The following is a 21,302-nucleotide window of genomic DNA, read 5'->3' as shown; positions in this document are numbered from 1 at the left end:
AAAATTATTTATTGTTTCTGTTTTGACTATATTTACTGTTTTACTTACCGTTTGCTATTATTCTAGTTTACTGATTTTTGAACACATAATTGCGAACAAGCTTAAGGAATTGAATATGTATGTATTCATCTTATATTCTATTTTGGAGACTAAAATTTTTGGGGTTTTTCTCCTTTTTTAGATTAAAGTCATAGTGACTTTCTACTCATTTAGGAGAATAAAATCCTTGTGATTGTTTCCTCAATTTTTATTCGATTCGAAGATATAAAAACTTCAATTATTTACTAAATCTACCTATGTCAAGTTTTTACAAAAAAAGAAGAATAGATACAGATAACCAAAATGGTTACATTGCAACGACTACTGCTTAAATGGTTATTGCATCGTCAAACCGCACAATGCATGCACTGAAAATGGCACCAACAGAAAAGTCCAAAAACTTTTGTAGCCCAACTTCAATCACCAACAACAAAAGATATTTTCTTTCTGACCACACTTAGTTTGCAGCGATTTATCAAAGAAGACATTTCGGTCTCGGCAGAAGCAATTCCTGGCAATGAGCGATTTGTGGTCACGGAGGCTTGGAAGCATTCTAACTTTCTTTGCATGAATTATATATTTAGTTGTTTTGATGATGACTTGTAAAACATTTCTAGTATCTTGTAAACTTCAAAAGAGTTGTGGAATGCTCTTGAAAAGAAATACAAGACCAATACACTGGACTAAATAAATTTGTGTCCGCTAATGGTTGACAACAAGTATGTCATGTCTCAAGTCCAAGATTTGCAGTCATCATTCATGATCTCCTTGCTGAAGGTACAATCCAAATTAATATTTTCATACTAATTATGTTTGTTATTAAAGGTATGGCTATCAATGAGGCGTTTTAAGTAGCGGCATTTATGTAAAAGTTACCTCTTTTATTAAAGGACTTTATGAATTACTTGAAACATAAGCGCAAAGAGACCTTAAAGATCTTATTTTTTGTCTAAGGATTGAAGAGGATAATAAGACTGCTGGAAAAAGGCTCGTAGAATTCAAAAATAATGAGAGAAAATATTATTAAGGAGATACCACAAAATAGCAAAAAGAGAAAGAAACCCTCTGGACTAATGAATTATCTGCCTAAAAAAAGTTCAAAAGCAACTGGCACAACTGTGAAAAGGTTGGACATAAGACTGCAAACTGCCATGCTTCAAAGAAGGACAAGAAAAATGGTTAAGCAAACATGGTCGAAAAGAACGATGAGATGGAGAACTTGTGAGCTATGCTTTCCTAATGCAACTTGGTAGGAAATATCAAGGAATGATGGATTGATTCTGGAGCCACCCGCCATGTAGGGTCGACTTTTTGGTAAAGCCGCTGAAGCCCAAGCTTTAGGCCCCTAACTTTAGGGGATCCCACCTTTTACCCTATAATTTTTTTAATTAAATATTTTTATTCATGTTACATATTTTGGTAAAAACTGAAAAGGAAAGATATCTATGTCCTTAAAAATGGGGCCCTAATGTGTAAATACAAATTTTATAGAAGGAATCAAAAGATTATATTTTTTTAGTCTTTTTTCTCATTAAATATTATGTAAACCTTTCTACTTCCTTTCTTGGTTTTCACAATATTCAAGTTCTTTTTTTTTAATCTTTTTCGGTTCTCACCAAATGGTACTACTATTATTTTTTTCCTTTGTGCCTCCAAGAGATCCTATTTTTCTGCATTTTTCGTCTATTAAGTTAAAGCCTACAAGAAGTATATTGAAGCAACAAATATTTATTTTCACATCAAGTTAATGAACCAAGTTCTTCTATTCCAACTTTTTATTGTTAGTTTTCATCTAACCTTTATTTTTAAGTTTTCATCTAACCTTTATTTTTCTTGATATTTTCAAAATGGACAAATATATTATCCTTTTAGTATTTATTAATATTTAAATATGTCAAATAGAAAGTATGAATCCAGTTATTCAATACTTAAGATGTCACGACCCAAAATTCACTATAGGTAGTGATGGCGCCTAACGCCGCCGTCAGGCAAGCCGTTAGTTACTCATTTTACTATTTTTGAAATCATGAATCCCATTGAATAAGTAGTGTAAAATCTAGTACTCGTAGAAAACTCGTGATTTTATTTTTCAATTTCCGTATAAGGTATAAGTTATAAGGTGAAATGATAATAATTACGCGAACTACAATAATGAACACCCAGTAGGTACCCCCAAAACCCGGTGTCACAAGTGCATGAGCATTTTCTAAGGAGTATAATAATAATACAACATCTGTCAAGAATGTAAACAAGACAGGATAAAATAAATAGTACGATGAAGACTCTGTGGACTGCGATACGTAGCCTGGAATGCAGCTCACATGAAGTCTCCTCAATAATTGCGCCTACGTGCCAAGATGATCATCAAATGAACCTGTCAGATCCTACAAATTTAGTGCAGACGTGCAGCATGAATACATAAATCAACGCGTACCCAGTAAGTATCTAGCGTAACCCCGGAGAAGTAGTGATGAGGGGTCGACATTGACACTTACTAGTGGTCTAATAAATCAATATGGTAAATCATAAACAGATAAGAGTGCAACAATAGTAGTGAGGTAAATCTGTAATTAACAAAATCTATCAAAATTTCTTTTAACAATATCAATTTCTCAATCTCGTATTATATCTCGATAGCTCAGAATTATCAAGTGCCAATGACGAACATATAAGAATTTCCATATAAAATGCAAGGCGTCAGTGGAAGGAAAGTCTTGTGAATATTCGGACTGCTAGCAATATAACTCACGGTTATGCTGAGGTCGTACGACCAGATCTCAGAAAGAATATGATGCTGCCAAGGCGATCGACCCGATCCCATCATAACGTGTACACTGCCGAGGGTCGAGTGGCACGAACCATAGATGCATCTATTATACTGCCGAGGTGAATGCTCCACTCCCATGAGAGTGTGGTACATAATCATGCCGATGCGTTTAGCCCCCTCCACAAGAAAGGAAAGAAATTATCGAATTACGAGACACGAGCTTAAGATACAGTATATGAACACAAGGTGAGTATAACCTTTACCGTTTCTCAAATAACTTCCCAACAACTCAAGGTAATAAGGCTCGGCCTAATATATATGTATATACTTCTAAATCAAGTTCAATTATAATTTCAATTAATTAAGCCAGCAGGATGAGTTCAAATATTTCAAACATTTCATGGTAAAATCCTAAGTCTACCCGGACATAAACATTCTTTAGCTACGTACGGACTCTCGTTACCTCGTGTGTACGTAGCATCCACAACTAATAGCACATAACAATTACATCACCTAGGGGTAGTTTCTCCATCAGAAAGTTAGACGGGAGACTTACCTCACTCCGACATTCCATAACCGGCTCCAACGCCTCTTTAACCCTTCAATTCAAAGCAAAACGATCCGAAACTAATCAAGCAATGTGCAAACCAATAAAAATATACTCCAATACTCGTAATAAATCAATTTATAACAAGTCCCAACTCCGCTCGAAAAGTGTAACGACCCGACCGGTCATTTTGAGTATTACAACCCCGTTTCCCCATTTATTGCTCAAATTGGGCTTTACAGTTGTTGTGTGACTTGCTGGAGAAATTGGTTCGGGTCTGGTGAGGTTTTGGAATGAATTGGAATACTTAGTTCTAAGGTTTAAAACTTAAGTTAAAATAGTGACCGGATGTTGACTTATGTATAAACAACCTCGAAATTTAATTTTAATGATGCTAGTAGCTCCGTATGGTAATTTTGGACTTAGGAACGTGTCCGAAAAATTATTTGGAGGTCCGTAGTGGAATTAGGTTTGAAATGATGAAAGTTGAATTTTTGGGAAGTTTGACCGGGGGGTTGACTTTTTGATATCGAGGTCAAAATTCAATTCTGGAAATTTGAATAGCTTCGTTATGTCAAATGTGACTTGTGTGCAAAATTTGAGGTCAATCAGATGTGATTTGATAGGTTCCGGAGTCGTTTGTAGAAACTTAAAATTTCAAAGTTCATTAGGTTTGAATTGGGGTGTAGTTCATGGTTTTAGCATTGTTTGACGTGATTTGAAGATTCGACTAAGTTTGTATGGTGTTTTAAGACTTGATGACATGTTTGGTTGAGGTCCCGGGGGCTCGGGTGAGTTCCGAGAGGCTAACGAATCATTTTTGGCCTTGGTAAGATTGCTGATATCTGCTGCTGTATTTTTCTGATTTTCTCTTTCGCGTTCGCGAGTGGGCCCTTGCGTTCACGAAGAGTGTTTTCTAAATGTGAGGTTTTGTTCTTCGCATTCACTAAGGGGAGGACGCGAACGCGAATGTATGAGATGGTAAAGCTTCACGTTCGTGAAGGGTAAAAATTTGTGGGCAGTCGAGTTGTGCTTCGCGAACGCGAGGGACCTGTCGCGTTTGCGAAGAAGAGAGGTCTGGACAGAAAGTTTAAGTTCAGAAAATGGGACTTCGTCCTATTTTCCATTTTTTTAATGATTTGGAGCTCGGATTGAGGCGACCTTTGGGAGATTTTCAGAGGAAACAACAGGGTAAGTGTTCTTAACTCAATATTGGTTAAATTACCCGAATCCATGGTTGTTTTTAACATTTAATTGGTGAATTAAGTTGGAAAATTGTGCAAAACCCTCTTGGTTTAAATTTGGAGATTTGAGGGTTGATTTGATATCGGATTTGAGTAAAATTTGTATGGTCGGATTCGTGGTTGAATGGACGTTCATATTTTATAACTTTTGTCGTGTTCCGAGATGTGGTCCCCACGGGCAATTTTTAAGTGTAATTTTGAAATTTTTGGAAAATATTAGTATTTTGATATGGAATTAATTTCTATAATTTTTGTGGGCTGAATCAAATTAACTCTGACTAGATTCGAGCCGTTTGGAAGTTGATACGCGTAGAATGAAATTTTTGGAGCATTGCTTAGCTTGCTCGACATTGGATTTGGCTTGTTCGAGGTAAGTAAATCTTCTAATCTTGGAGCTGAGGGTATGAACCCTGAATATATGTATTATGTAAATTGTTGGGAGGTGACGCACATGCTAGGTGACGGGCGAGTGGGCGTGCACTATAGAAATTGTGACATAATTATTTTTGTGAAATTTTGTAGTTAAATAATCTTGGCATTATCCATGCAATTTTATGTGTTAAAGAAATTGAGCTGAAAAGCATATTAAAAATCATGTTGAGGCTATGTGCCTGTTCATTTCATTGCATATCTTATCTCTGTCTTTGTTGTTATTTATTGATACATCATATCATCATTTTTGGGCTATTCTCATGACATTGTGAGCCCATGAGAGAGAGACTGGAGAGATTGATGACTGAGGGAGGTCGAGGGTGTGATTGTGAAGATATTTTTGGGATAGGGCTACACGCCGCAGTAGGCCATGTTGGCTTTATATATTATTACTATTATATAGATCGAGGCTGCCCGCCTGCAACAGGCCTTATTGGCTTATTATGGCACGTGTGTTGTTCGTCCGAATTCTGATATGATATTATAGCACGTGAGTTATCCGTGTAGATTATAGCGCTTGGGCTGAAGGAGCCCCTCCGAAGTCTGTACACACCCCCGGTGAGCGCAGGTACCTACTGAGTGCGAGTGCCGGGTGATGAGTGACCGGGAGGCATGAGTGATTATGAGGTATGCCCGATGGGCTGTTTACGAGTGATTGTGAGGTATGCCCGAGGGGCTGCTTACTAGTGATTTTGATGTATGCCCGAGGGGCTGTTTATGAGTTATTGTGAGGTAAGCCCGAGGGGCTGTTTATGATTTTATCACTGAGTTGCATCGCATTGGCATGCACACATGACATACAGGCATAGAGATGTATTTTTCTCATGCTGTACAACATCACATCATTCATGATTTCTCACACATTTTGACAGATGGGCATAGTGATGCATTGTTTTACACGGGTTATCCAGAAGGAAAATGAAACATCTTATTTATTATTGAAAAGATTTTTGGGAGAAATTTATTATTTTCAAACTATTCATATTTTGGCAACTCCGGCAAACGATTTGGGTTTTCACTGATGTATTTGAAAGGAAGAACTATTATTTTTGAAATCAGGATTTGGCTGAGCATTTTATCTCTGAGTTACTTCTGGTATTATTTGCTTTATATTGTTATGGACTGTTGTGGTCTATCGGTTGTGAACCCGACTTTGGCGGAAGCTCGTCACTACTTTACGCCTACGGCTAGGTTTGTTACTTACTCAGTACATGGGGTCGGTTGTACTGATACTACACTTCTGCACATTGCGTGCATATGTTGGCTGTTGTTGTTGCTGTGCTCGATGGTTGCAGGATTTGAAGATGTACCTGCATTCCTGTTGTAGCTGCCTCTTGTTCAGGGTAGCCTTAGATTTATAAAAGCTCTGTTTATGTATTATTCAAACAGACTATGTATTTATTTCATTTCCGCTTTATATACTCTATTCTTAGAAACTCATGATTTGTACTACTAGTTCTTGGGGATTGTACAAGATTAAGACCTTTATTCACTTAAATTGCTTTATTAATTATTATTAAAATTAGATAGTTGGTAATTGGCTTACCTAACGGGTTGGGTTAGGTGCCATCACGACTAGTTGGATTTTGGGTCATGACAAGGTGGTATCAGAGCTCTAGGTTCATAGGTTCTACAAGTCATGAGCAAGTGTCGAGTAGAGTCTTGCGGATCGGTATGATGACGTCCATACTTATCTTCGAGAGGCTACAGGGCATTTAGGATATATACTTCCCATCTTTCTTTCCTTATCGTGCGGGATTGATTCAGCTTGAGACATAACTCTTTGAATTCCTTCCACGTATTCGTATGCGCATATGAGCACTCGGTATCAGTTGTGCATCGCCGACTTATGATTCCATGAATGAAGTTCGAGATGAGTATTCTATGTTTAGGTGATTGGCCAATCTGGAGCACTTGAGGCCAAGTTTAGACCGCAGCTTAAGCTCGGTAGCTTCAGTTGTAACTTGTACAATTGGACTCATATGTCCGGTAATGATCCTACCGTGGAATTTGTGGCTCGATGAGCAGTGGAATGTCGTTGTGATGGGTATGATGTGACTGCGGGATGTGTTAAGACGATTGGAATATGACGAGAAGTGTTCCTTGAAATGTAAAGAAAAGGCCATTGGGTGCTTGATTTTTGATTTGATGTGACGTACAGTCTCGAGTGTGAATGTTTTGAAAGATCTTTCACGTGTTTAAATTTTGGGACAAATTAAACTCTCATGTCTGGTTAATGAGTTTGGACTCAGAAAGATTAAGTGATTGCATAGTAATTGTGACTGCGAAAGGGTATAACAAGATACCAGTTTGAGGCTAAGCAGGTGGGTTATCTCCTGCGGAGTAATCTACGTAGGTGTATTCCTTATGATGTGAGTAGAGAGTTTCTTTTCTGCCGACAGGGTGTATGGGTGGAGATTTGAATCTGAATCTGGTTGATAAAATTGACTTGTGTGTTAAGAGGATGAATACGAGCTTAGCGGATGATTGAGGTATTTTTATGGTTGGCATTGTATGAACTTGGGAAGAAGTTTCGTTGGACTGACTGTGGCATTGTGGCAGTAAGAGAGTATTGGTATTGTGAGTTATGAAATATTTTAATCTATGGCTTTGAGCCAAGTGGGGGAGTCTGCTATTGACAATTTGATTTCATGGTTAGGTGTTAAATTTTAATTTTGGTCTGAGGCATACTTGTGGGTTAGTTATGACTTGAAAAAGTTGAGATAGATGATGGCTCGAATAAGGAAATTTCTGGATACGAGTTATATTGCACTTATGAGTATATGAAAATCGTGGGATGAGTGAGTTATTAGTTGTGAATGATGTAGTGCGCACGGAGTATGAATTTGATAGGTGGTATTAAAGTAGAGTTACTTCTTTGAGAGCTGTTGTGCTAATGGGGCACGTGTCTTTTGGCCCAGTTGGGCGGTGTAATGTGAATTTGAACAAAGGGGGTGATTCTCGAGAAAGTTCTAATGGATTCGAGATTTATATGTAACAATTGATAATTTTTGGCGGATTTGTTTACGGCTAAAATTTGAGATTTAAGTTAGATGGTGTCGAGACTTGTGGCATTTTTGTATATCATTATGGATTTTATATTTTGGTATCAGGAAGGTGAATGAAACGACCTTAGACTCAAATAAGGTATTTTCAGAGTGGGTGTTTCGGTTGTGGTATTTATATGGGTAATTATGATATGGTGAAACTCTACAGATATTTTGGTGGTAATATTCTTGGGTTTGGTGACCTACATGGTTTGGTCTGAGTTAGAGGAATTTAGTTCTAATAGCTTGGTTATGTGCAGATTGAATTCAAAGTGTTCTTGATAGTTTCTGCCATGGTTGGAACTGGATATTTTCTACTGGTGTAAGAAACGTGTTGTGTATTGTGATTTTCTCTTGGAAGGAAGCAAGATAAAGGTTTCTAACTAACCGGATATGTAATTGTTTGGTGACTAGAGTTGATAATGAGATTCTTATGCTTTTCACATGATGGCAAGATAGATGTTATGTGTTGTGCGAGAGTTAGATTTACGTGTACAAGGTGGCAGTTCAGTCTTGAAGGAAGGTAACGAAGTTTGGGCAGAATGGTCATGAATTCTTAGACAACATGGGCGGTTCCAAATGACTAGATGAATACGATTACTACTTGGTGTATGAGAAGGGTGCGTATTTCATAAGGCGCATTGTATTTTGACTTACAGATGTTTAATTAGTATTGCAGTACTCATATGGTTGATATAGTGTTGATATTCAAATTTTGCCAAGTGGCAGGGAAGAACTTTTAAAGTATTTCTCGTGGGATGATCGTGTATGAGAGAGGTGTTAGGCATTCGGGCGGTGGAGATGGAATCAAATATGGTGATTCGCGTGTTCTATGGATTTGGAGATTTGGGAGTTCTCAGGAGCAAATTATTTCATGGTTGTGGACTGTGAAGTTGTGACCGGAGCTAGACAAATGATAAAATATGTTGTGATTCAGTCATTATGGATTTTCGAAGGGATTTTTATCTATTTGTGGGTAACCCGAGTTGATTTGGGGGTCCATTGGTAGGCCCAATTAAGATATGTATTTTACACCGAGCCAGAATGGTTGCCTTCATACTGCTGTTATTGCGGGATGTGTCATTCGGTTTATGTTAAACTTATTCGTGTTCTGAAATGATCTGTGAGTTACTCCTTTATGCTACGAGGAGTTGTGATTCATTGATTATGTGCATAGATAGTGCAGTTCTATTTGAGCTTTATAGTGGAATTTGAGCGTGATGAGTATTTGGGTATTGCATGATCGATTGCATAATGGTTATGTTCTTTCAAGTTTTATGTGGCATTGTTTTGTCATTTGTCTCTCTGTGGTTATTGATTTTGAGCGGGGTGGCTCGAGGTATATACTATGGACCAGCATTTCGATGGGGTCACGCATTGCAGCGGAGTTATGTTAAGGTAAGAACCTTGTGTTAGAATCGGGTGATGGTTTTACGGTGTATGATGAATTTTCAGCGTTTCGTTGTGGCGGTACTTGTTAATCTGGCGGGGCAGTTCTCTCATTTGAGTCATTTTCCATGACTGGGTACATTTGAATTGCTGTGTATTATTGCACGGATAACACGGGTTGTGGCTCTGATGTTATATTGGTGTGGCATGTCTATGGAACAGTTGTGTTTAGTAATATATGGTCATTGGACCTAGAATTGATAGTATCAGGTTTGATTTCGGTATATTCGGGAGTACAATACTGAGAGTCGGCTCAGAAAGTGATTATGGTTCTGGTTGGGGCGAAAAAGCTCCGTGACTTGTTGATCTGGTAAGTGGTCATGAAATTTTGCATGTTTTTTTTTATTATCAACAGTGAACGAAGCTTTTGGAATGAGGTTTGGTTCGATATGGGTTTTTACAAGTATTTGGTTAGTTTTGGAGTAGTCACGGTGGTCAGGAATGGTGCTATGAGCATGCGAGTTGTGTAATATGTTAGGTGATTATGTCCATGGTTATGGTTATGGTTATGGCTTGATACAACTTGTTCAAACTCATACAGGGTGTAAATATAAGATTCGTGTCTTGAAAGAAATTCTAAAGGTTGGAAATTAAATTCCAAGGTTTATGGGCTAAAGTTAAATCAATGATTTCAGTTGTATTGTATTGTCAAGCTCATATGGAATAGGGTGACGTGGGTTCACCCTCGAGTACGTGTGTGGTAAGATGGAACAGTAATTTGATGGCTTGGAAACAATTCTTGGCACGTTCGAGGACAAACGTATGTTTAAGTGGGGGAGAATGTAACGACCCGACCGGTCGTTTTGAGTATTACAAACCTGTTTACCCATTTACTGCTCAAATTGGGCTTTACAGTTGTTGTGTGACTTGCCGGGGCAATTGGTTCGGGTCCGGTGAGGTTTTAGAATGAATTGGAACACTTAGTTCCAAGGTTTAAAACTTAAGTTAAAATAGTGACTGGATGTCGACTTATGTGTAAACGACCTCAGAATTTAATTCTGATGATTTTAGTAGCTCTGTATGGTAATTTTGGACTTAGGAGCGTGTCTGGAAAATTATTTGGAGGTCCGTAGTGGAATTAGGCTTGAAATGATGAAAGTTGAATTTTTGGGAAGTTTGACCGGGGGGTTGACTTTTTGATATCGGGGTCAAAATTCAATTCTGGAAATTTGAATAGCTTCGTAATGTCAAATGTGACTTGTGTGCAAAATTTGAGGTCCATCGGACGTGATTTGATAGGTTCCTGAGTCGTTTGTAGAAACTTGAAATTTCAAATTTCATTAGGTTTGAATTGGGGTGTAATTTATGGTTTTAGCGTTGTTTGAGGTGATTTGAGGGTTCGACTAAGTTCGTATGGTGTTTTAGGACTTGATGGCATGTTTGGTTGAGGTGCCAGGGGGCTCGGGTGAGTTCTGGGGGGTTAACGGATCATTTTTGGCCTTGGTGAGATTGCTAATATCTGCTGCTGCATTTTTCTGATTTTCTCTTTTGCGTTCGCGAGTGGGCCCTCGCGTTCGCGAAGAGTGTTTTCTGAGTGTGAGGTTTTGTTCTTCGCGTTCGCTAAGGGGAGGACGCGAACCCGAATGTATGAGATGGTAAAGCTTAGCGTTCGCGAAGCTGTGGTCGCGTTCGCGAAGGGTAAGAATTTGTGGGCAGTCAAGTTGTGCTTCGCGAACGTGAGGCACCTGTCGCATTCGGGAAGAAGAGAGGTCTGGACAGAAAGTTTAAGTTCAAAAAATGGGACTTCGTCCTATTTTCCATTTTTTTAACGATTTGGAGCTCGGATTGAGGCGACTTTTGGGAGATTTTTAGAGGAAACAACGGGGTAAGTGTTCTTAACTCAATATTGGTTAAATTACCCGAATCCGTGGTTGTTTTTAACATTTAATTGGTGAATTAAGTTGGAAAATTGTGCAAAACCCTCTTAGTTTAAATTTGGAGATTTGAGGGTCGAGTTGATGTCGGATTTGAGTAAAATTTATATGGTCGGACTCGTGGTTGAATGGGCGTTCATATTTTGTAAGTTTGTCGTGTTCCGATAAATGGGCCCCACAGGCAAATTTTGAGTGTAATTTCTGAATTTTTGGAAAATATTAGTATTTTGATGTGGAATTAATTCCTATAATTTTTGTGGGCTGAATCAAATTAACTATGACTAGATTCGAGCCGTTTGGAAGTTGATACGCGCAGAATGCAATTTTTGGAGCATTGCTTAGCTTGCTCGTTATAGGATTTGGCTTGTTCGAGGTAAGTAACTCTTCTAATCTTGGAGCTGAGGGTATGAACCCTTAATATATGTATTATGTAAATCGTTGGGATATGACGCACATGCTAGGTGACGGGCGTGTAGGCGTGCACTATAGAAATTGTGACATAATTGTTTCTGTGGAGTTTTCTAGTTAAATAATCTTGGCATTTTTCATGTAGTTTTATGTGTTAAATAAATTGAGCTGAAAAGCATATTAAAATTCATGTTGAGGCTATGTGCCAGTATTATTGGGACCCACGGAGGTCATATTGCTGTAAATTATTTGTTTAAATTGAAAATTCATACTCAGTCATGTTCATTTCATTGCATATCATATCTCTGTCTCTGTTGTTATTTATTGATACATCATATCATCATTTTTGGGCTATTCTCATGACATTGTGAGCCCATGAGAGAGAGACTGGAGAGATTGATGACTGAGGGAGGCCGAGGGCCTAATTGTGAGGATATTTCTGGGATCGGACTATACGTTGCAGCAGGCCATGTTGGCTTTATATATATTATTACAATTATATGGATCGGGGCTACCCTCCTGCAGCAGTCCTTATTGGCTTATTATGGCACGTGAGTTGTCCGTACGGATTCTGATATGATATTATAGCACGTGAGTTGTCCGTGCAGATTATAGCGCTTGGGCTGAAGGAGCCCCTCCAGAGTATGTACGCACCCCCAGTGAGCGCAGGTACCTACTGAGTGCGAGTGCCGAGTGATGAGTGACGGGGAGGCATGGGTGATTGTGAGGTATGCTCGATGGGCTGTTTACGAGTGATTGTGAGGTATGCCCGATGGGCTGTTTACGAGTGATTGTGAGGTATGCTCGAGGGGCTGTTTACGAGTGATTATGAGGTAAGCCCGAGGGACTGTTTATGATTTTATCACTGAGTTGCATCGCATTGGCATGCACACATGACATACAGGCATAGAGATGTATTTTCCTCATGCTGTACAACATCACATCATTCATGATTTTTTACACATTTTAACATATGGGCATAGTGATGCATTGTTTTACACGGGTTATCCGGAAGGAAAATGAAACATCTTTTTGGCTACTTCGGCAAACGATTTGGGTTTTCACTGATGTATTTGAAAGGAAGAACTATTATTTTTGAAATCAGGATTTGGCTGAGCATTTTATCTCTGAGTCATTTCTGGTATTATTTGCTTTATATTGTTATGGACTGTTGTGGACTATCGGTTGTGGACCCGACCTTGGTGGAAGTTTGTCACTACTTTCAGCCTATGGCTAGGTTTGTTACTTACTCAGTACATGGGGTCGGTTGTACTGATACTACACTTTTGCACATTGCGTGCAGATGTTGGCTGTTGTTGTTGATGTGCTCGATGGTTGCGAGATTTGAAGATGTACCTGCGCTCCTGTTGTAGTTGCCTCTTGTTCAGGGTAGCCTTAGATTCATAAAAGCTCTGTTTATGTATTATTCAAACAGACTATGTATTTATTTCATTTCCGCTTTGTATACTTTATTCTTAGAAGCTCATGATTTGTACTACCAGTTTTTGGGGATTGTACAAGATTAAGACCTTTATTCACTTAAATTGCTTTATTAATATTATTGAAATTGGGTAGTTGGTAATTGGCTTACCTAACGGGTTGGGTTAGGTGCCATTACGACTAGTTGGATTTTGGGTCGTGACAAAAGTCAATAAAGTCAAACCCTCGGGACCACGTGCCCGGATTTCAAAAATTCTTGAAGATTAACAATACCCATAACACCACGAACTCAATTATATAATTTATTCATAATTTCATGTCCAATTTCGTGATCAAAATTCAAAAATACCATATTCTAGGTTTTCTAACAAAATCCCATAATTTTTATTAATTTTCATAAATTTCCATGTTAAAATCCATATATAATCCAAGTATTTAACTCGTAATAGGGGGGAATCACTTACCTCGTGTTTCTTGATGAAAATCCCCTCAAAATAGCTCCCCAAATTCGGCCAACCCTAGTGAAAAATGAAAGAAGGAGAGCCAAATCCCGTTCTTAAAACAATTCTGTCCAACGATAATTTCACACCTGCGGCGTCGCTTGTGCGACCAAAACTCCGCTTCTGCAGAGAAGCACTAGAGCCCGCCCTTTTGCACTTACGGACGCTGCCCCGCTCCTGCGACATCGCGGGTGCGACAAGCTCCCTCACATCTGCGCTCCTCTCCGCTTCTGCGCTCCAAGAAGACGCATCTGCGCCATCGCAGGTGCGGTCCAAACATTGCTTCTGTGAACCTTCCCCACACACCCCTCTTCCGCTTCTGCGTTGAGCAGTCCACTTCAGCGGTTCCGCACCTGCGCCCAAATTTCTGTAGTTGAGGTCGCACCAGCAGTAGGCTAAAACCAATATTTCCTAAATTTCAAATTTCGATCCGATTTCAATCCGTTTCAAGCCCGAGGCCTCGGGACACCATCCAAACATACCAACGCATCCCAAAACATAACACAAACCTGCTCGAGGCCTCAAATCACACCAAACAACATCAAAATTATGAATCGACGTTGAAACCTATCCTTAAACTTTCAAACATTCAAACTACAATGAACACGTCAGATTCATACTTAAACATTCCGGAATGATGCCAAACTTTAAGTACAATTTACAAATCACGACACAAACCTATTCCAAGGCTCGCAGTCCCAAACGGACATCGATAACACCAGAGTCCACCTCAAACCAAACTTAGAAAATTCTAAAACCTACAAAATGCCAACTTTCTACAATAAGTGCCGAAATGCTCCCGGGTGACCCGATACTCAACCCGAACATACGTCCAAGTCCGAAATCATCATGCAAACCTATTGGAACCTCAAATCCCGATTCCGAAGTCATTTACCCAAAAGTCAAATCTTAGTCAATTCTTCCAACTTAAGGCTTCCGAATTTAGAATTTTCTTTTCAAATCAATTCCGAACTTCCCGAAATTCATTTCCGACCACACGTACAAGTCATAATACCTGAAGTAAAGCTACTCAAGGCCTCAAACCGCCGAACGACGTGCTAGAGATCAAAATGACCGGTTAGGTCGTTACATTCTCCCCCCACTTAAATATACGTTCGTCCTCGAACGTGCCAAGAACTGCTCCGGAGTTGTCCAAAATTACTACTTAACACCTCGTGCACCTACCCGTGCCACCACATTCCATGTGAGCACACTAGCTCTTGCCAGACTAAAGATCCTCCCTATAACCTTAGCTAACAAGCCCTAAAACGGAATTCCAACATCCGGAATTCTCCACGATACCCGATTGTAACATACGAACACCGTATCAATCTCCACACGCTGAACCAACATATGATCAAGCACCCATGCTGCTGCCACACAATGCACCGCATAACTCATTTGCCCATGGTAACCTCCTCCAAGCACAACAACTGCAAATTCACTAACCCAATGCCCGCATTACGCCTCATAACACATGTAAGCCCCTTCCCAACTCTCGCAATACTGCCTCGATGAAAGAGATGTGTAGAAACTCATAACCATCTGCCGAATCTTTAAATCGTGGGTCTCTCCTCCTGACAAGAACCATATCCTTGTTCGAAACTGAATAACGATATTTTCTCTTTACTATACCCTACATGACTCCCATTGCACTGATCTCAGGTCCAATAACCTCGTCTCACCCAGTACAAGCTACTCAGTCAATAAGCCACCTCAAACACTGTACAAGATCTCATATGACTCCATCAATGTGCCGATAAGCCATAACTTGAATATGACACATAAGGAGGAACGAACTCTGGAAAAGAACTACTCAGCCCGCGTAACGAATAAAACGGTCAAACAAATACTATGAACCCTTCTCAGAGAATGAGAAACAAAATACACAAGAATAGATATAGGGAACCGTACTCAACATCTCACTGTTACGGCGTGCAACCCGATCCACACATGATACCGTTGCGGCGTGAAACCCGATCCAAACAACATACTTGTGGCGGCGTGCCATCCGATCCACACATAACAATAATTAAGGAAATACCCATCAAGCCATAATTCTTATACCTAGGAAATACCCGAATATCGACCACAAGCACGCCAAGTGCAAAAATACAACTCAGGGGAGACGGATAGCGCCATACACTATAAAACCCAGGCACGACTAAGGTGCAATAAATGGCCCGCATCTCAAGAGTCATCCTACTCATATAATACCACAAGCTACACGGGACCACAACACATGTGCGAATAATCAAGCCATCTCACAACCCACATGGCACAATAGGGTATTACATGGAATAGCTGATGACGAGAATAACATTCAATGCCCGAAGACCCTTCCGTAAGCAATGCTATGCCAAATGGATGCATCTGACCTGACGTAGAGAACACATTCACATTAGACCCACTAACGGACCTCAAGCCGATCCTGATTATACCATACCAGGCCAACAACCTTTCGAGGATCCATAATGGCCCTATTCATGACACATACGAGTAGTCGTCCCAATCTGGAACAAACTCCCACCGTTCAGAACTAAAGGAATAGAGCGCCTTCCAGGCATAACTCTCACATTAATGATAGTACCAAAAATATCCATACTTGGTTTCAATCTTTCACAATCAAGTGACTAACATGTCAAACTTATACAGATTTTCTCGTGGGATGCGCTCCCACGACCTTTCGCACCAGGTAGCCAAGTCTGCATATCCATACCACCAACCGTACTAATTCTGTAAAGCAAATCAAGAATCCATAAATCAATACAAAAAGATTCTTACATAGGGCACAGTTCTCAAGTGACACTAAAGAAAATGCCAGCTTACTCTGAACATCTGAATTCTTCCCTGCTCATCCGAGATCGTCACATTCTTATCAACACCGAGCCGCAACCTTGATCCTCAACTTCCAATTCCCATGCCGCTCACTGCACCTATCATGTTGCAACGCGAGAGTACGAGAATTCATTATAACCCATGTAGTACTAGTAGAATAAACACTTTATTGGCTAGAACCATTTCACTTAACTTATTTCAGAAGAGCCATTGCAACACGCAGCTGGATTCCCATAACCACAGAAAATACAAACCTCGAGTTGTGGTCTAAACCACCATAATTCTTTCGGGATCCATTTACACTTAACAAGGCCATTTGAATTAAATACCTCCCAAATCAATCACATTATGGTGGCTGCCAAGCCCGCACGTACAACCACAAACCACCTGTATAATTAACATGCCGAAGGAACCGATCATTGCCATAATCATGCTGATTCAAACCATTACTAACCGACCCCACTTATTTCAATTTACTCTTGAGTTGCCTTAGAAATAATAATATCTCCATTCGAGAACATAACGAAACTCAACAACACTCCTCCCAAGTGACCCAATTCACGGGACCACATCGTCTCAATACCCATGAATCATCTCATACCCTCCTCATGGGCACAATAGCATCTCAAACTAGTACACCCATTCTGAAAGTCCTTCCGCAAATTCAAAACTGTTTCTCCCATTTTTCCAATACTTCCCCATAGACCCGATGATAACATAGAAAATTCCCCAAGTATTCTTCACACTCTGCTGCAAAATCCCGGTCTTCAACCATATAACGAACCCATTAGAACCACTGTTGAGAGTCACCCACTCTAACTTGGTCCCAAATATAAGCCAAACTCTAGTGCACTGTCAGCACATGAACACTCCCAAAGAAGCAACTGGATAAATTATTTTCCTTCTACATCACATCTACAAGAAACATAAACTATGATTCTTCCCAAAACCTGCACCTAAGTCGATAAGGTGAAATATAGGACATATTCGTCAAGTTCTTTGCTCGAATTACCCCTGATGTTTTCTTTTGTTAGTCATAAAAAGTCCACCAATGCACCGATAGCCAGAAACCGCACAAGCAGACAATCACGCGATCTAATCGTAGACAGTGGGCTCCCCCACTTAGATTTAAGCTACCATCACTTAATCTAGAACCCACAAAGATTCCTCCTTCTCAATTTACCATGATATCGCACCGTTAACCCGCCAAATGTCTTGAAATCCCTTGTTAAACTTTTCATGAACACTCCGAATTATAAGCCAAAATCGCATATTCAACCTTCTGTCGGGTAGTAAGTAGAACTCTTCGTAGAAACTTCATCAAGATCACACAACCGCTAACCTGCTCACAGGAGATAACCCACCTGTGAAATTCCATGCCAACATCTTCCAATGACGTTGCACTGGGTACAACTACCACACATTCAGTAAACTCTCCTGAGCCCATGCTCGTCCACCGGTTGTACAAGTCTATTCATTCCCCATTGACATCAACTGAAAGTCCGACAATACATTCCAAACTCGAAATCATGTCATATACCATAATGATAATCAAGTTCTTACACCCCTAAACACTCCAAGCCAACTTCCTTCCATCATATTCAACCTTCATCAGCACAATAGCATCCATTCCAAATAAAATCCGTCTAGTCGTTGTCCACCATGATCCCCAAATCGCTCTAAACTTTTCTCAAGGTATGTGGCTATCCTACCACAGAATCCATATGCTACTCTGCCACTCCCACTTCGGTTAAACCATCTCCTTTAAGCAACTTCTCAATATCTACTTTTCATATTTGACATGCTAGGAATTCAACCACCGCGAGACACTTCCCACCATATCCTTACTCATCCTTCGCTGCCCAAATGCTGCTTAAATCAAAACCTATCTCTGTAGCATCTGAACTAATAAATTTCTACCAACTCTAAGACTCCTCGAAGATCATCTTTCTCGAGCCATCAGCATTAGAAACACCGATTTGATTCTGAAACCATTACATACTGCCATCTCTGACAACCGCTTCTCAGGCACCATTTCACAATACCCTGCCCCGAAGGCAAATCAAAGAAGACCATAACACCGGCGAGCCATAATGCGTTCAAACAAGGATGACGACACCACATCGCAATTGAGGATTCCACCACGCTCGAGAATATCAAGTCTCATTACTCCATCAACCAAAGCCTAAACATCTATAGTCTGATTGCCTCTCCTCCGTTGGAATTAGATGTCGAACCTTTAAACAATAAACTGAGAAATCCTCCTTTCGAGTCATTCACTACCTCGACACATAAACAAGAACCCTACCATTACACCAACACTATGGGATAACAATGCATGAATATCGTAATAATCTATGCATAGCCTTGAAACCATAGAAAATACAGATACTGAACTGAAATGACCGAACACCCTTCCACAAGGTGACGATAATACCCTGCCCGAATACGCAGGGAAAATATCATGCACCACGTCTGCAGTACCACCACAACTACTCGATGCCCAATTGATAACAAGCACCTCACGTCGCATAAGATTGAGTAGGAAGGAAATAAAGGCATAAGCCTCCATAAAATCAGATCACACGATGAGGAATCAAGAAGGGAAGTGCTCCTAACATCCATGTAGCCTCTCAAAGATAAGTACAGATGTCCCCATACTGATCCGTAAGACTTTACTGGACTTGCTCATGACTCGTGAGACCTAAGTGAACCTAACGCTCTGATACCAAGCTGTCACGACCCAAAATTCACTATAGGTTGTGATGGCGCCTAACGCCGCTGTCAGGCAAGCCAACGGTGATTAATCAACTTAGTTACTCATTTTACTATTTTCGAAACCATGAATCCCGTTGAATAAGTAGTGTAAAATCTAGTACTCGTAGAAAACCTGTGATTTTATTTTCTAATTTCCGTATAAGGTATAAGTTACAAGGTGAAATTATAATAATTACGCGAACTACAATAATGAACACCCAGTAGGTACCCCCCAAAATCCGGTGTCACATGTGCATGAGCATTTGCTAAGGAGTACAATAATAATACAACATCTGTCTAGAATGTAATAAGACATGATAAAATAAATAGTACGATGAAGACTCTGTGGACTGCGATGTGTAGCCTGGAATACAGCTCACATGAAGTCTCCTCAATAGCCGCGCCTATGCGCCAAGATGATCATCAAATGAACCTGTCAGATCCTGCACATTTGGTGCAGAAGTGCAGCATGAGTACGTAAATCAACGTGTAAACAGTAAGTATCTAGCCTAACCCCGGAGAAGTAGTGACGAGGGGTCGACATCGACACTTACTAGTGGTCTAATAAATTAATATGGTAAATCATAAACAGATAAGAGTACAACAATAGTAGTGAGGTAAATCTGTAATTAATACAATTTTCCAATATTTCTTTTAACAATATCAATTTCTCAATCTCGTATTCTATCTCAACAGCTTGGAATTATCAAGTGCCAATGACAAATGGATAAGAATTTCCGTATAAAATACAAGGCATCAATGGAAGGAAAATCACGCAAATATTCGGACTGCTAGCAATATAACGCACAATTATGCCGAGGTCGTACGGCCAGATTTAAGAAAGAATATGATACTGCCGAGGCGATCGGCCCGATCCCATCATAATGTGTACATTGCCAAGGATTGAGCGGAACGAACTATAGATGCATCTATTATACTACCGAGGAGAATGGCCCGCTTCCATGAGAGTGTGGTACATAATCTTGTCGAGGCGTTCAGACCGCTCCAAAAGAAAGGAAATGAATTATCGAACTACGAGACACGAACTTACGATACAGTATATGAATACAAGGTAAGTATAACCTTTACTGTTTCTCAAATAACTTGCCAACAACTCAAGATAATAAGGCTCGGCCTAATATATATGTATATACTTCTAAATCAAGTTCAATTATACTCCCTCCATTCACTTTTACATGTCCACTATACTAAAAATATATTTTCACTTTTACTTTTTCACATTACTAAATCAAGAGAAAGACAATCTTTTTTTTTCTTTTTTACCCTTATCATTAATTACTCATTTTCAAACTTATTTTTCAAGACTTTTTGAAAGGCTATCATTATTAGGGGTTGTGTGGTAAAATACATAATATATTTATTATTTCTTAAGTGGCGTGAAAATTTCAAAGTGGACAAGTAAAAGTGAACGGAGGGAGTAATTTCAATTAATTAAGCAAGCAGGATGAGTTCAAACATTTCAGACATTACATGGTAAAGTCCTAAGTCTACCCGGACATAAGCATGCTTTAACTACGTACGGACTCTTGCCACCTCGTGCGTACGTAGCACCCATAACTAATAATGCATAACAATTACATCACCTGGGGGTAGTTTCCCTCTAGCAAAGATAGACAGGAGACTTATCTCGCTCCGAAGTTCCATAACCGGCTCCAACGCCTCTATAACTCTTTAATTCAAAGTCAAACAATCCAAAACTAGTCAAGCAATGTGCAAACCTATAAAATTATACTCCAATACTTATAATAAATCAATTTATAACAAGTCTCAACTCCGCTTGAAAAGTCAATAAAGTCAAACCCTAGGGCTCACGTGCTCAGATTCCAAATATTCTTGAAGATTAACATTACCCATAACACCACGAACTCAATTATATAATTTATGCATAATTCTATGTCCAATTTCGTGGTCAAAATCCGAAAATACCAAACTCTAGATT

Source organism: Nicotiana tomentosiformis, chromosome 9, assembly GCF_000390325.3.
Source record: "Nicotiana tomentosiformis chromosome 9, ASM39032v3, whole genome shotgun sequence".
NCBI classification, from domain to species: domain Eukaryota; kingdom Viridiplantae; phylum Streptophyta; class Magnoliopsida; order Solanales; family Solanaceae; genus Nicotiana; species Nicotiana tomentosiformis.
This window is presented reverse-complemented; position numbering follows the sequence as displayed.